Source organism: Garra rufa, chromosome 12 (genome assembly GCF_049309525.1).
Source record: "Garra rufa chromosome 12, GarRuf1.0, whole genome shotgun sequence".
Classification (NCBI taxonomy): domain Eukaryota; kingdom Metazoa; phylum Chordata; class Actinopteri; order Cypriniformes; family Cyprinidae; genus Garra; species Garra rufa.
The window spans coordinates 23,311,745-23,325,093 of record NC_133372.1 but is presented as its reverse complement, the minus strand read 5'-3'; the positions used below and the strand labels follow the sequence as shown (position 1 = coordinate 23,325,093).

The 13,349-nt window shown below is 38.3% G+C and overlaps 1 long non-coding RNA gene across 1 annotated transcript; it reads left to right on the top strand.

Annotated features, from left to right (window-relative positions):
• Nucleotides 1–3,851: 3,851 nt before the first annotated feature.
• On the top strand, nt 3,852–7,887 carry LOC141346441 (uncharacterized). Its single transcript, XR_012357216.1, has 3 exons — nt 3,852–3,911; nt 7,386–7,453; nt 7,755–7,887. It is a non-coding gene; the product is annotated as an uncharacterized lncRNA (long non-coding RNA).
• Nucleotides 7,888–13,349: the final 5,462 nt, after the last annotated feature.

Here is a 13,349-nt window from a genome sequence, read left to right as displayed (position 1 = left end):
GGCAACATGATAAAAGTTATGGATAACGCCCTTCACAGATTCTTATCGGTCGTGTTTTGACATTATTGTGATGAAGTTTGAAGCAAATTGAGTAAAATTAAGAGGCTGAGTTTAAAGCGTTTCAAAAACGTCACGCTTTCTGCTGCCAGTTGGTGGCGCTATAACTTTGACTCATAATAGTCACATCTCTGTGATCGGCATCAGACGGTGAACAAACTGCTGAAGTTTGGTCAAAATCAGACAAAGTATGTCAAAGTTATTAGGCACTTCCTGTTTCTCATTTCTCGCCATAAATTTGTCGCCCCGTCACGGTCAAACCGTTCGAGATATCAAAAATCCCCTGGCAATTTTGCGTCCCCAATGTCTTGAGATCATGCTGACCGAGTTTGGTGGCCATCGGTGGAAAGGCCTAGTAGGAGTATTTCAAATTCCATTGCATGCACTTTTTAGACATCCCTGAATAGCCGACTTCCTGTTTGGCGAAGCATGGACTATGAGTGTGAAATTTGTTCGGCCCGATGAGGTCTATATGTGTATGAATTTTGGTGACTGTAGGTCAACCGTTGTGCGCTCCAGAGCCCTTCAAAAGTCGCAATTTTTAACGCTGTGCCATGCCCCCCCCAGATGACCCCCCCATGTCAAAGTCTGTCCGGCCCTGATGGCCGCAGGTTCCAATGTGTGTGCAAAGTTTCAAGAGTTTTCGTGTATGTTAAGGCCCCCGAAATCCCCCAAAACATTGAAAAAAAAAAAATAATAATAATAATAATAATAATAATCCTTAGAAAAACAATAGGGCCTTCGCCCTTTTGGGCTCGGGCCCTAATAATCCTTAGAAAAACAATAGGGCCTTCGCCCATTCTGGGCTCGGGCCCTAATAATAATAATCCTTAGAAAAACAATAGGGCCTTCGCCCTTTTGGGCTCGGGCCCTAATAAGAATCCTTAGAAGAACAATAGGGCCTTCGCCCTTTTGGGCTCGGGCCCTAATAATAATCCTTAGAAAAACAATAGGGCCTTCGCCCTTTTGGGCTCGGGCCCTAATAATAATAAACGGAGCAATTCCAATAGGGTCCTCGCACTGTAGTGCTCGGGCCCTAATAATAATCCTTAGAAAAACAATAGGGCCTTCGCCCTTTTGGGCTCGGGCCCTAAAAAGGAAAGAAGAATCCTTAGAAGAACAATAGGGCCTTCGCCCTATTGGGCTCGGGCCCTAATAAGAATCCTTAGGAAAACAAGAGGGCCTTCGCCCATTCTGGGCTCGGGCCCTAATCAGAATCCTTAGGAAAACAAGAGGGCCTTCGCCCATTCTGGGCTCGGGCCCTAAAAATAAGAATCCTTAGGAAAACAATAGGGCCTTCGCCTTTTTGGGCTCGGGCCCTAATAATAATCCTTAGAAAAACAATAGGGCCTTCGCCCATTCTGGGCTCGGGTCCTAATAATAATAATCCTTAGAAAAACAATAGGGCCTTCGCCCTTTTGGGCTCGGGCCCTAAAAATAAGAATCCTTAGGAAAACAAGAGGACCTTCGCCCATTCTGGGCTCGGGCCCTAATAAGAATCCTTAGAAGAACAATAGGGCCTTCGCCCTTTTGGGCTCGGGCCCTAATAATAATAATAATCCTTAGAAAAACAATAGGGCCTTCGCCCTTTTGGGCTCGGGCCCTAATAAGAATCCTTAGAAGAACAATAGGGTCTTCGCCCTTTTGGGCTCGGGCCCTAATAATCCTTAGAAAAACAATAGGGCCTTCGCCCTTTTGGGCTCGGGCCCTAATAAAGCACACCAAAACAAGGGATTCAAATTTTTCTGCATTGTGTGTTTTGATGATGCAGTTAAGATCTAAATTTCAGTTGTCCTCCTTGTCTTTTTTATTTACCCTCTTTTAATGTTAGCTTGAAATTTGCATAACATGGCTTTGTATCATTTTGTATCATCACTTTTTGACCTTCCCATGAAAGTAATGTAGGGTTTAGTGTATGATCTAACTTGTTGTCTAATTTAACTTTCTAATAAATCTGGCATTACATACTCTATTATATTATATAATTTAAATATTGTTCGCTCTGTAATGGTTTGCTTTTCATCCTTCATTTGAAGTCACTTTGAATAAGTGCCTACTAAATGCATACAGTTGTGTTCAAAATAATAGCAGTGTGTCTAAAAAAAAGGTGAGTAAAGCTCAGAATCATTGTAATAACTTATTTCAGTACACACAAATGCATTGGGAACACTGCAAACTCTATTCTAAATCAAAACATGAAGAAAAATTGATCAAATTTGTCATTACTGAAAGAGAAGAAAAATAAATATTAGGCTGTTCAAAAAATAGCAGTGTCTGCAGATTTAGCTTTCTTGTGAATCACTGAACTTATTCTTATCTGGTTATACAACTATTTAGTTGTATAAACAGAACTGCTTCACATCTGTGTTGCACGGAGTCGATCAACTTCTGGCACCTGTGAACAGGTATTCCAGCCCAGAACGATTGTACTGTACACCACAATTACCCTGCATTTCTTGGTTTTGCCTCAGAAACAGCATTTTCGATGTCACCCCAAAGGGTTTCTATGGTGTTAAGGTCCGGGGATTGGGCTAGCCACTCCATAATGTTAATCTTGTTGGTCTGGAACCAAGATGCTGCTCATTACTGGTGTGTTTGGGGTCATTGTCTTGTTGAAACACCCATTTCAAGGGCATTTCCTCTTCAACATAAGGCAACCTGACCTTTTTGAATATTTTAATGTACTCAAACTGGTCCATGATCCCTGGAATGTGATAAATAGACCCAGCACCATAGTATGAGAATTCATGATGCTTGCGCCACTATGCTTCACTGTCTTCACAGTTTACTTTGGCTTGAATTCAATGTTTGGGGGTCACCTGACAAACTGTCTGTGGCCCCTAGACCCAAAAAGAACAATCTTGTTTTCATCAGTCCACAAAATATTGTGCGATTTCTCTTTAGGTCAGTCAATGTGTTCTTTGGCAAATTGTAACCTCTTCAGCACCTATCGTTATTTCAACAATGGCACTTTGCAGAGGCTTCTTGCCGATAGCCTAGCTTCACATAGGTGTCTTCTAATTGTTATAGTACTCACAGGTAAATTAAGACTTTCTTTGATCACCCTGGAGCTGATCTTTGGCTGAGTCTTTGCCATTTTGGCTATTCTGCGATCCAATCGAATGGTAGCTTTTAGTTTTCTTTCACGCCTTTCTGGTTTTGGTTGCCATTTTAAAGCATTCAGTGTCATTTTAGCTGAGCAGCCTATCATTTTCTGCACTTCTTAATATGTTTTGTCCTCTCTTATAATCAAAGTATGCTGTTCTTCTGAACAATGTCTGTAACCATTTTTTCAGAGAGAAATGCACAGTACAACATTTGCTGCCTTCATCCTTAAATAAGGCCAACTTGTTTGACACCAGTTTTTTTCACAGAATGATTTACCTCTCTAACTGAACACACTGCTATTATTTTGAACATGCCCTTTTCAATTAATAATTCAATTACACGGAATCAGCAGCATACATATCATGACTGTTGGGTTTTCTATAAGTTTTCTATTACTCTAGCACACCTACTAGTAAAGTTTTTACCATGTAAAAATATAATTTCTACCAAACTCAGTGATTGATCTGGTTAGTGATGTTGGACTGCTATTATTTTAAACACAACTGTATATGTAAAAGTAAAATTCACAAGTGGTTACAGCATGTATTTGAGATGCAAGATAATACTAGGTGTGAAACACAACCAGAATGGAGAACTGGAACTATCAATAAAAAAATTTACACATTTGCATTCTACCTACAGAATAGCACCATCTCTCATCATTCTACTTTTTGTCTCTGTCTTGCAGATTGTCACATCTGATGGGGTTCAGGAGTTGAACGTTCCTGTTTCCAGTAATTATCATGGTAATGGTTACCTTTTTTTTTTTTTTTTTTTTTTTTTTTTTTTGGTAGACACTACTGAAAGATTTATGAAACATTCTCTACAAACTGCTCTGTCACATTAACACGTGACATCATATGTTACAGCAAATTTGTAAAATACCAAAGGCCAGATTTCCTTGCTTTCATTTAAGTACACAATCTCTTTGAAACATTTTCAATTTGTGTTGTGTAAAAGCTTTGGGGTCAGTAAGATTTAAAAAAAAATTTTTTTAAATAAACATTTAAACACTTAAACACTTTTAATCAGCAATAATGCAATAAATTGATCAGTGACAGTGAAGACTTTTACATTGTTTCAAAAAAAGTTTAGAGCTAATCAAGGATTTGTTGATCTAGGTCAGTGTTTCTCAAACTGGGGTATGCATACCCCTGAGGATACGTGAGGTGACAGAGGAGGGTACACAAACAAGTTTTGGCATTTATTCTACCCCAACTTAAAGTTACATTTAAAACCAAGCATGTGTTTCTGACAAGCAAAATGTCACTTCTAGTATAAAATAACATCAAAAAAAGGTCAAAATAGGATGCCTGCAGGGTATGCTGCTTTAGCGAAATGTGCTGCTGTTTGTTGTATCTTTAAAGTAGATTTGTAGCACTTAATAGCATGAACAACAAATATTGACCTGGGGTGTACATAGAGATTGATTTAAGAAACATACTCTGTGTGAGTTATTGTTTTTCATGTTTAAAATACGAGCAAGAATGCATTTTTTCATGAACATCCAAACGATTGAAAATGTGACATTTAAATTTTTTGAATAGTTCAACAAAGGTAATATTAAGTAAACATTTTACATCACATGTTGTGCATTGTGAACAGCTGATGGGAAGAGTTATCTTAAAATGCATTCATAATTCTGAATAATTTGTTATAATAATTATTCTCAATATTTTGATGTGCCCACGATAACAATATCGATTCGCCTCTCACAACGTGACATGCTCTAAAAACGCCTCTTAAGCACGCAGAATAACGAACATTTTTTTTGTAATTGCGAGTTTGAATGTTTACGTAATCGTGGCATTCATGATCATGATTAGAAATTCGATTCATTGTGCAGCCCTACATGACATACAATTAATAAGGCTAGAAAAACTTTGCCTCTATAAAGGTGAGAAAAATGCACCTTTAAATCAATTTAAGGGGGCAAATATTGTATGCAATAGCATATAATTTATTTTACAGCTGAAGCTGTGGAAAGCAAAATAGTGATCCTAATCATTCTGAGGATGTGTAATTTGTAAAGTGTGTAATATATTGGTGAATGGCACTGATGCAATCTCTTCCACTGTTCATAGCTGTTTCTAATACAGAATCTAACAGTTTTTCTAATCTCATTCATATTATTATAAAATATAAACATTTTGTGGTCTGAGCAGACTTGCGCATATGAATCTCTCTGTGCTGTTGTGTCTGTGAAGCGGAGCAAATTTGGCATGTTCTGCAGTGGTTTGTGTGACGCAATGCAAAACCAGTTAATTCACTCTAATGGAAAGCATAATTACACTGTCTTCTCTGAATCGTTCCCTATTCCCTATGTAGTGCACTATGTGCCAGTCATTTTAATTCAAGTTTATTTGTATAGCGCTTTTTATGATACAAATCATTGTTCAGCCCACTCACCTGTGTGTAACACACTTAGAATTGCACACTTAGAATTGTGTGTTCCTTGAAACATGGAGTGTTTATAAAAAAGTGACTAGTGCATATAGAGAGGGAGTCAGCATAAAGAAAATACTAATTCTGTGAACAAGTGACAGATTTTTTTTTTTTTTTTCAAAATTTTACAGCTTAAGCAACTATTTATAGTGCAGGGGATGGGATGCTTCTGATTCTAGAGAGCGTTTAATTGTACAGAAAATCTGATGAGGAGCTGAAGTGCAGGGTGATGTCATCAGAATCATTGATCCATATTGCCAGAAGTGAGAGACTTTACGTTTTGAATGCTTATATCTTCTAAATGCAAATTTTGTTTTGGAGCACACTATCTTAGATAACCTTTAATGTAACATTTATACTGAAAGCCAAAAAATCACTGGCACTCCCCTTATCACCACACTGCACCGTGGCGACGAAGTAACTATATTAATATAAATATAAATATTATTAATACAATGTAATAAGTGCCGAGATTCTTCACAGCAGTAAATTCGCATAGACTGATTGTGTGTTTTGGTCTAGTGGTAGGGCTTTTGTCAAGCATTTCTAAGGTTCTAGGTTTCTACCAAACAATGCAATAGATTGTCTGCGTGAAGACTGAGCATTGTGCATGAGCACCAAGAGAGAACTGATAACAGCGGCAACAAACACTTACCATAACACATTGCAGCAATAGATTGCCTGTTATTTAACCCAGACCAACACATTTCATATTGGACATTCTAAAACAGTTGCAAAAAAGCACTTAACGTGGCTTAATGCATTAAAAATTTGTTTTTAAATTTCAAAATTCAGTAAACACATTAATATTAATAAAGCATAGCCTATAATGTACAGACAAGCTGATATGAGCCATGATGCGAACAGAACACTTTTAATTACGCGTTAAGCATTTTCCTCCCATTATAAGGTAAACACTGTAAACGTGGCTTCATGCATGGAGAAAGTGTTTTTTTAAATAAACAAATGATTAATAAAGCATATTATGTACAGACAAGAAGATGAGTCCAGAATAAGAACGCAATGTGTTTAATTACGAATTAAGCGTTTTCCTTGGTATGTGGCAAACTCAATTAACATTATTAATTAATTCATACTATGTACAGACAAACTTCCGTCTTTTGAAAACAATGTTTCCCTTATAATGGTTTTCTATGGGAGGAAAACACTTAATGTGTAATTAACCGTGTTGCATTCATGAAATGTACCTGTCCCAAACAAGCTCTGTTACTGTAGGCTATATAAAATTTAACCCACCAAAGTGGCCAGTGGGAGTGACCATATTACCCGCACTGCTAAAATCCACCTGCATTTGGCGGGTGTTATGTCAAGCCGTGGGAGCAACAGTATTAAAGTTAATCTTAAATTTAAATTAAATCCAGGATTAAAATGATGGTTTAATGTAAACCTGCTTATTTTTAAATAAGATTTAAAGTTTGGTGCAACAAAATTATTAGATAAACCACGATGTAATCTAGATTTCAGCTTAATCCTTATTGGTGCAAACCACCCCATTTCAAATAAATGCTTTTTGCCTTGCTTACTTGGTGTTTAAAAGGCACTATATTTTCAGTATTATTATTGATTTGACTACACTGATACTATCCGATGAGGACACAATGACGGCTTCATTTACATTTTTAAATGCCTGTAGGCCTCTTCAGTCAGAAATGTAAAATGTAAAATTTTACATTTTGAAATTTTAAAGATTTTTACTTTACTGGAATAGGATCACACTACACTACACTACATCCTAATTTTGTGCTTTTCTGTAGTAGGAACTAAGAAGTTTGAATTATCTCAGAGGGGAGTCGGTTCAGAAGAATCTGAGCATCAGGGAAAGGTTGGTCACACACCACTCTTTACTTTTGGAGTATTACAACATCCTTGTCCTCCTGAAACAATGCAATAAAAAACAACAGATGAATATGTAGGATGGCATGTTGTGGTCATTGTGTTTTATTCTAATTTAACTTTTTCTGCATTCAGTTGGCCATGTAGGTACATGTCAGTCAGTTCGCATTTGATGCTTCTTGTAACATTTATGTAGCACATTTTATCCAGAAAAGCTGTCTTCTAATTTATAATAGCTAATTTGTCGATGTTCACTTTTGATGTCACACTTCTGTCTTTGGTTGGCTCAGGTGGACTTGACAGTTCCAATGCAGATTCTGTCCTGTACCCCACCAGATGGTTACAGAAAGGTAGAGGAAAAAGAAGAGCAAACTAACAGATCACCAGGAATCAATGTTATCCATAGAGATGGGAGACAAGGTGTTTGGTAAGAAATGCAATTCCATTCCATTTGAATTAGTTAATTTGAAAGTAAATAGATATATTTATATATATTTTTTTAGATATTTTAGATATATTTTTCCTTAGTTATTCAAAAAGCAGCTACAGAATACAAGCAAAGAACATTTACATTATCAAAGAACATCACCACTGACTGGACTAGCCTAGCCTAGTCTAGTGCGAGTTTATTAGGGGTGGGAATCTTCAGACACTTCACGATCCGATCCGATTCCGATTCCGATTCTGGGAGTCACGATCCGATTCCAAAACGATTCTTGATCTACATTTTTTTCCCAAATGATTCTTCTGCTGTGCAAATACATCTTCACAACTTTACATTTTTAAAAAAATTAAAATTGCAGTTTCTATGCTTTTTGTTTATAGTTGGAATCTGTAAAAGTAGGTGTGTGAATCTTCACTGGTTTCAAGATTCAATTTAATTACTATTTTCATTATCAACTAAATATCAAGATGCGTCACATTCTCAGTTTTCAATATTACTGCACATGGCTACATTTTCATATACGTTTTATATCAAATTTATTTGGTGCCAGTTTTGCTTTATTTATTTTAATTATATAAGCAAGGTACAATTAAACAATTACTTATTTAAAATAAATGTTCTTTAAGTATCCGAAAGTTTACAGACAATAGTTATTGTTTTTTTTTTCTCTTCAGCATTAATGCCCTTTGATTATTACTGATGATATCATAGACAGGCAGCTTTAACAGCATTCAAACTAATGCACAGCAGTGGCAGAGGTGACTTTTTTTATGCGGGAAAAAAACACGCTCAGAATCGATTCTGAAATATTCAGAATCGATTCACAATCGTTGAAGAGAGAATCGCAATGCATCGGAGAATCTATTTTTTTCTCCCACCCTTAGAGTTTATGCACTTTAAAAAAACACTTGCATTATAATCAGTGAAGCTATCTACACTGTATGAAGAATAAATCTCTTACCCCTTATTTTCACTGGACACATCTGCGGCGTGACATTATATTGTTGGGTAATATTGTTGGGTAAATATATATATATATATATATATATCAGTGTTGTAGTCGAGTCACCAACTGTCGAGTCCGAGTCGAGTCTCGAGTCCCAGTGTTCGAGTCCGAGTCCAAGTCCGAGTCACCAAAGAAGAGTCCGAGTCGAGTCACCATTACCAGAGTCCGAGTCGAGTCTCGAGTCCCGTATTCGAGTCTGAGGGTGCCTACATGTCTCCACTCTGGGACTTTCAAAAAAACTGATAAAATGTATTAAAGACGTTCTACATTAAACAAAAATGACACCACTGTCACAATTGCAAAGGGAGTTTATTTACTGATTTGACATATACACTTTTCAACACACTTTGCAACTTTACAACGCCATCAAAAGTATGTGTTTACTTCCATTGTTGTGAACTTGTGATTGAGAACTAGCGTAGAAAATTTACAAATTGCATGTTTAATCATGCTGCATTTTCATGTTGCATTTTAAAAGCATCAGATTTGAAAGCATGGTACTGCTCAATCTTGCACGGTGAGGCCTCATCAAAATGCCTCCATGGCTAAATACCCTTTCAATGGGTGCACTGGTGGCAGGAATACAGAATACCTGAGTGGCAAGCTGATAGAGTGCAGGGAACTTGACTTTGTGCTGCTGCCAAAACTCAAAGCATGGGACTGAGTCCTGCTCGGCGATCAGGTCAAGATATGCAGTCAACTGAGCATGGACAGATGGCTTGTTAGTCGAGGAGGGAGTCTTCCGATAGTGGGAGAACATTTTCAGCTTCTTCTGAGGGGCCTCAGGAGGAGATGCTGCAACATCACCTACCCCTGGCCCTGTTGCAGCGGCTGATGATGGTAACTGTTGTTTCTCGCCTTCTGCTTTGATATACTCTGAAACAAAAGGAGGCAGGAGAGGTATGGGTAACACTTTACATGATGGTTCATTAGTTAACATTAGTTAATGTATTAACTAACATGAACTGACAATGAACAATGTATTTGTTCATCTTTATTAACGTTAATAAAAATACAAGTATTCATTGTTGTTTCCACATTAATATTAACAAGATTTTAATAAAGTATTAGTAAATGATGAAATTAACAAAGATTAATAAATACTGTATAAGTGCAGTTCCTTATTAGTTCATGCATGCTGACTAATGTAGTTAACTACATTAAACCGTATTGTAAAGTGTTACCAAGGTATTTTATAAATATGTTATTGAATAGGCTTACATTAGTAAATGTGGACATAAAACTCATAAAGGTTTTTAACTCACTTGTCTGCATAAAAAAAAAACATTTCTCACCTTTAATTTGACTCTTTAGTTGCCCTTTAATGCTATTGTCCAGCTGCACATCATGTTCTAGCCACTGGAAACCAAATGCTGGGTCCAACACGGATGCTACAAAGTAGGCAATGGTGAAAGGAAATTTGGTGGGACCTCTTCCTTCTTCTGGCTCACATCCTGGCATCATCACTGCACTAAAGATCTCTGTAAACCTTGCTTTCATGGAGTTCTCCAGAGCTCTCACCAGCGGCCCACAGTATCTGACTCTTTCTCTTACTTCCTGCAGATGACTGTGCAGAGTGAGGACACAGGGCACAACAACACTGACAGTGACAGTTTTCTCTCCCTGAGTCAGGTTGGTTGCCTCTAAGAATGGGTCGAGAACTTCGATCAGTTCTTTAAGCTGAGCATATTCTCGCTGTGAAAGGATTAGACTTTTGTGCCCCTCTGAGTCCAACACATATGCTAGCATTTGTATGTCAAAATTCACATATGCCTTCACTTGCTTCAAAGTAGAATTCCATCGCGTAGCATTTGCTGTTGGAATCATTGCATCAGCGAAGGTTGCTTCAAAGCAGTCTTTAAACGAGGTGCCACTGTGAAGGAGGTTGGCGGCACGGGACAGCTTGGATAGGGTGCCTGACAGCCCACTGGCTTCTTTCAAACCATCTTTTATGACCAACTGCAGTGAATGTGTGAAGCACGACAGTCTCTGCATCTTACAGTTTTCATCCAAAGTAGCATTGACTGCCTCTTGGTCTTCTGGTGTCAGATCTTGCCAGATTTCATCCTCCTGCTCTGGCTCTGCAGCCTCATCTTCCTCTGGCAGAAATCTGGCCTGGAATGCTTTCCTCATATTGGATGCATTATCAGTGATGACAAAGTTGATCTTATTTTTAATTAGATACTCTTCAGCACAGCATTCAAACATCATTGCAATCTTTTCTCCGGTGTGTTTGCCATGGACTCTTTCGCAGGTAAGAAGATATGACTGAAGGCTGAGTGCATGTTTTACCTCGGTCACTGTGTGTGCTGTCACTCCAAGGAATGAACGCATCTTGCGATCACTCCAAATATCTGTAGTAACAGCAACACTCGATGCTTCAGCCAGCTGGCACTTTATCCATTCCTTTTGAACTTTTACCATTCCTGGAATGGTCACAGAAGAGATAGTGGTTCGTGCTATAGGCCTATACTGAGGGTCCAGGACATGAAGGAAGTGCCTGAAGTCCTCATTGTCGACAATGGAGAGAGGCAAGCAACAGCTAATGATAAGATCTTTCACAAGGGCATCACTTATAGCCTTTTGACGTGGATGCTTGGAGTCATAGATCCCTTGTGGTCCAGTATGGAAAAATGATGTAATAGCACTCTGACCTGAAGCAGCTGGTGTCAAATGTGATGCAACGGAGGCACAGTATTGTTGTGTACCTAGTGGAAGAAATTGTATACAATTAAGCCAAATCAGGCAACATTTTTCAGGCACTCTTTCTTACAGCTAGAAATGTGTATATCACATCACTAGAATTGTCTTTGACCTTAGTTAAAATCATTGTTAACTAGCTGTGGCACGATTATATTTATTTAATAGTTAAATATTTTTTATATATTTCTAATATAAGTAACATTAAAGGATTAGTTTACCTCAAAATGAAAATTTCCTAATAATTATTTATTTATTAACAATTTATTTTCCACTGAAGAAAAAAAAAAAGATCCTGGATGGCAGTGGGAGGAGTACATGATTAGGAAATTTCCATTTTTGTGTGAACTAATCCTTAATCACTGTATTACAGAAATACACTCAGCGAAAAAAAGAAACCTGCATTTTACAGGACACTGTATTTTAAAGATACTTAAAACGTAAAAAACAAAACGATATGCAGAGAGAGAGAGAGAGAGAGAGAGAGAGAGAGAGAGAGAGAGAGAGAGAGAGAGAGAGAGATTGTGTGTGTGACCGAATTATTTAACGTGTGTGTGTGTGTGTGTGTGTGTGTGTGTGTGTGTTAGAGGGCTGCATTGGGATGGGACCCAACGCAAATCTCGCGGGAGCGGGCGGTTTGAACTTTGCTGCGGGCGGGAATGGGTGGCTAAAAAAAAGCACTGCGCAGTGCCCTCCCTCTTCCCTCGCCCGATGCAAATCCGTTCTGTACTTCTAACGGCATGTCAACGGCACAACGCGCTGGATTAGTCTGTGTGTTGTAATCTATGGTTGTAATGAGTGTCGCGGCGCTCCCTCCTCTGGCTGCATACGGCGATTACGTGAAAAAAAAGTACTTGAAGCGTTTTAGATGTCCCCGATAGCCCAGGCTACTATTCCCTGCAAGCCAGGGAAAGAAACAAACATGAATCTCTTTAATAACAGCAATACAAATACGTTTTTTTCCCTGCGGGACGGGAGGAGAGGCGAAATCAATGCATTTCTATTATCGTGCGGGAATAAATTCACAGAGTTTTGCGGGAGTGGACATACATATTGCGGGAGCGGGCGGTAATGGTCAGAAATTCGGCGGGCACGGGATGAAGAAAACAGTCCCGCGCAGGGCTCTAGTGTGTGTGTGTGTGTGTGTGTGTGTGACGGCAAGCGACTGGTCAGAAAGCAACGTGAAACGTTAGTCTAACATTTTTCTTGTCGACACTACAGGATTTTAAGAGTCAAAATTGCAAAAAAAAAAAGTTTAATCTGACAGAGTGACTATCGCAACAGACAAATATCGCAAAAATCTGATCTGGCACAGTGACTAGTAACGTTAAATTATCAACAGACAAAAAAATGCTGTAATCTGAACCAGACATAGCTTCTTCTGTTTGTTATCATTTATGCATTAGTCAATAATATTTTTTTTTTAAAAAAGCTAATGTTAGGCAATGGAAAGCATTTTACTTACTTTTCTGGGTGCATCCGTGACAGGTGTCTGTTAAAGTTTGAGGTTATCCCAGTCTTTTCCTCAATTGTGCGATTACACACACAACATTTAGCGCTGCTCTTTCCAGCATTTGAAGCAAAATTCGCGTAGGCGAACTTCACGATCCGGGGCACGTCTTTCTGCATTTTACAAATGTGAACATTAAGCCCGCAAATCATGCATAATACATTGCACCAGCGTAAAAGTGAGTGACGTCAGTGAGTGTGTTGTCAAGCAAAGAGAGCGAGAGG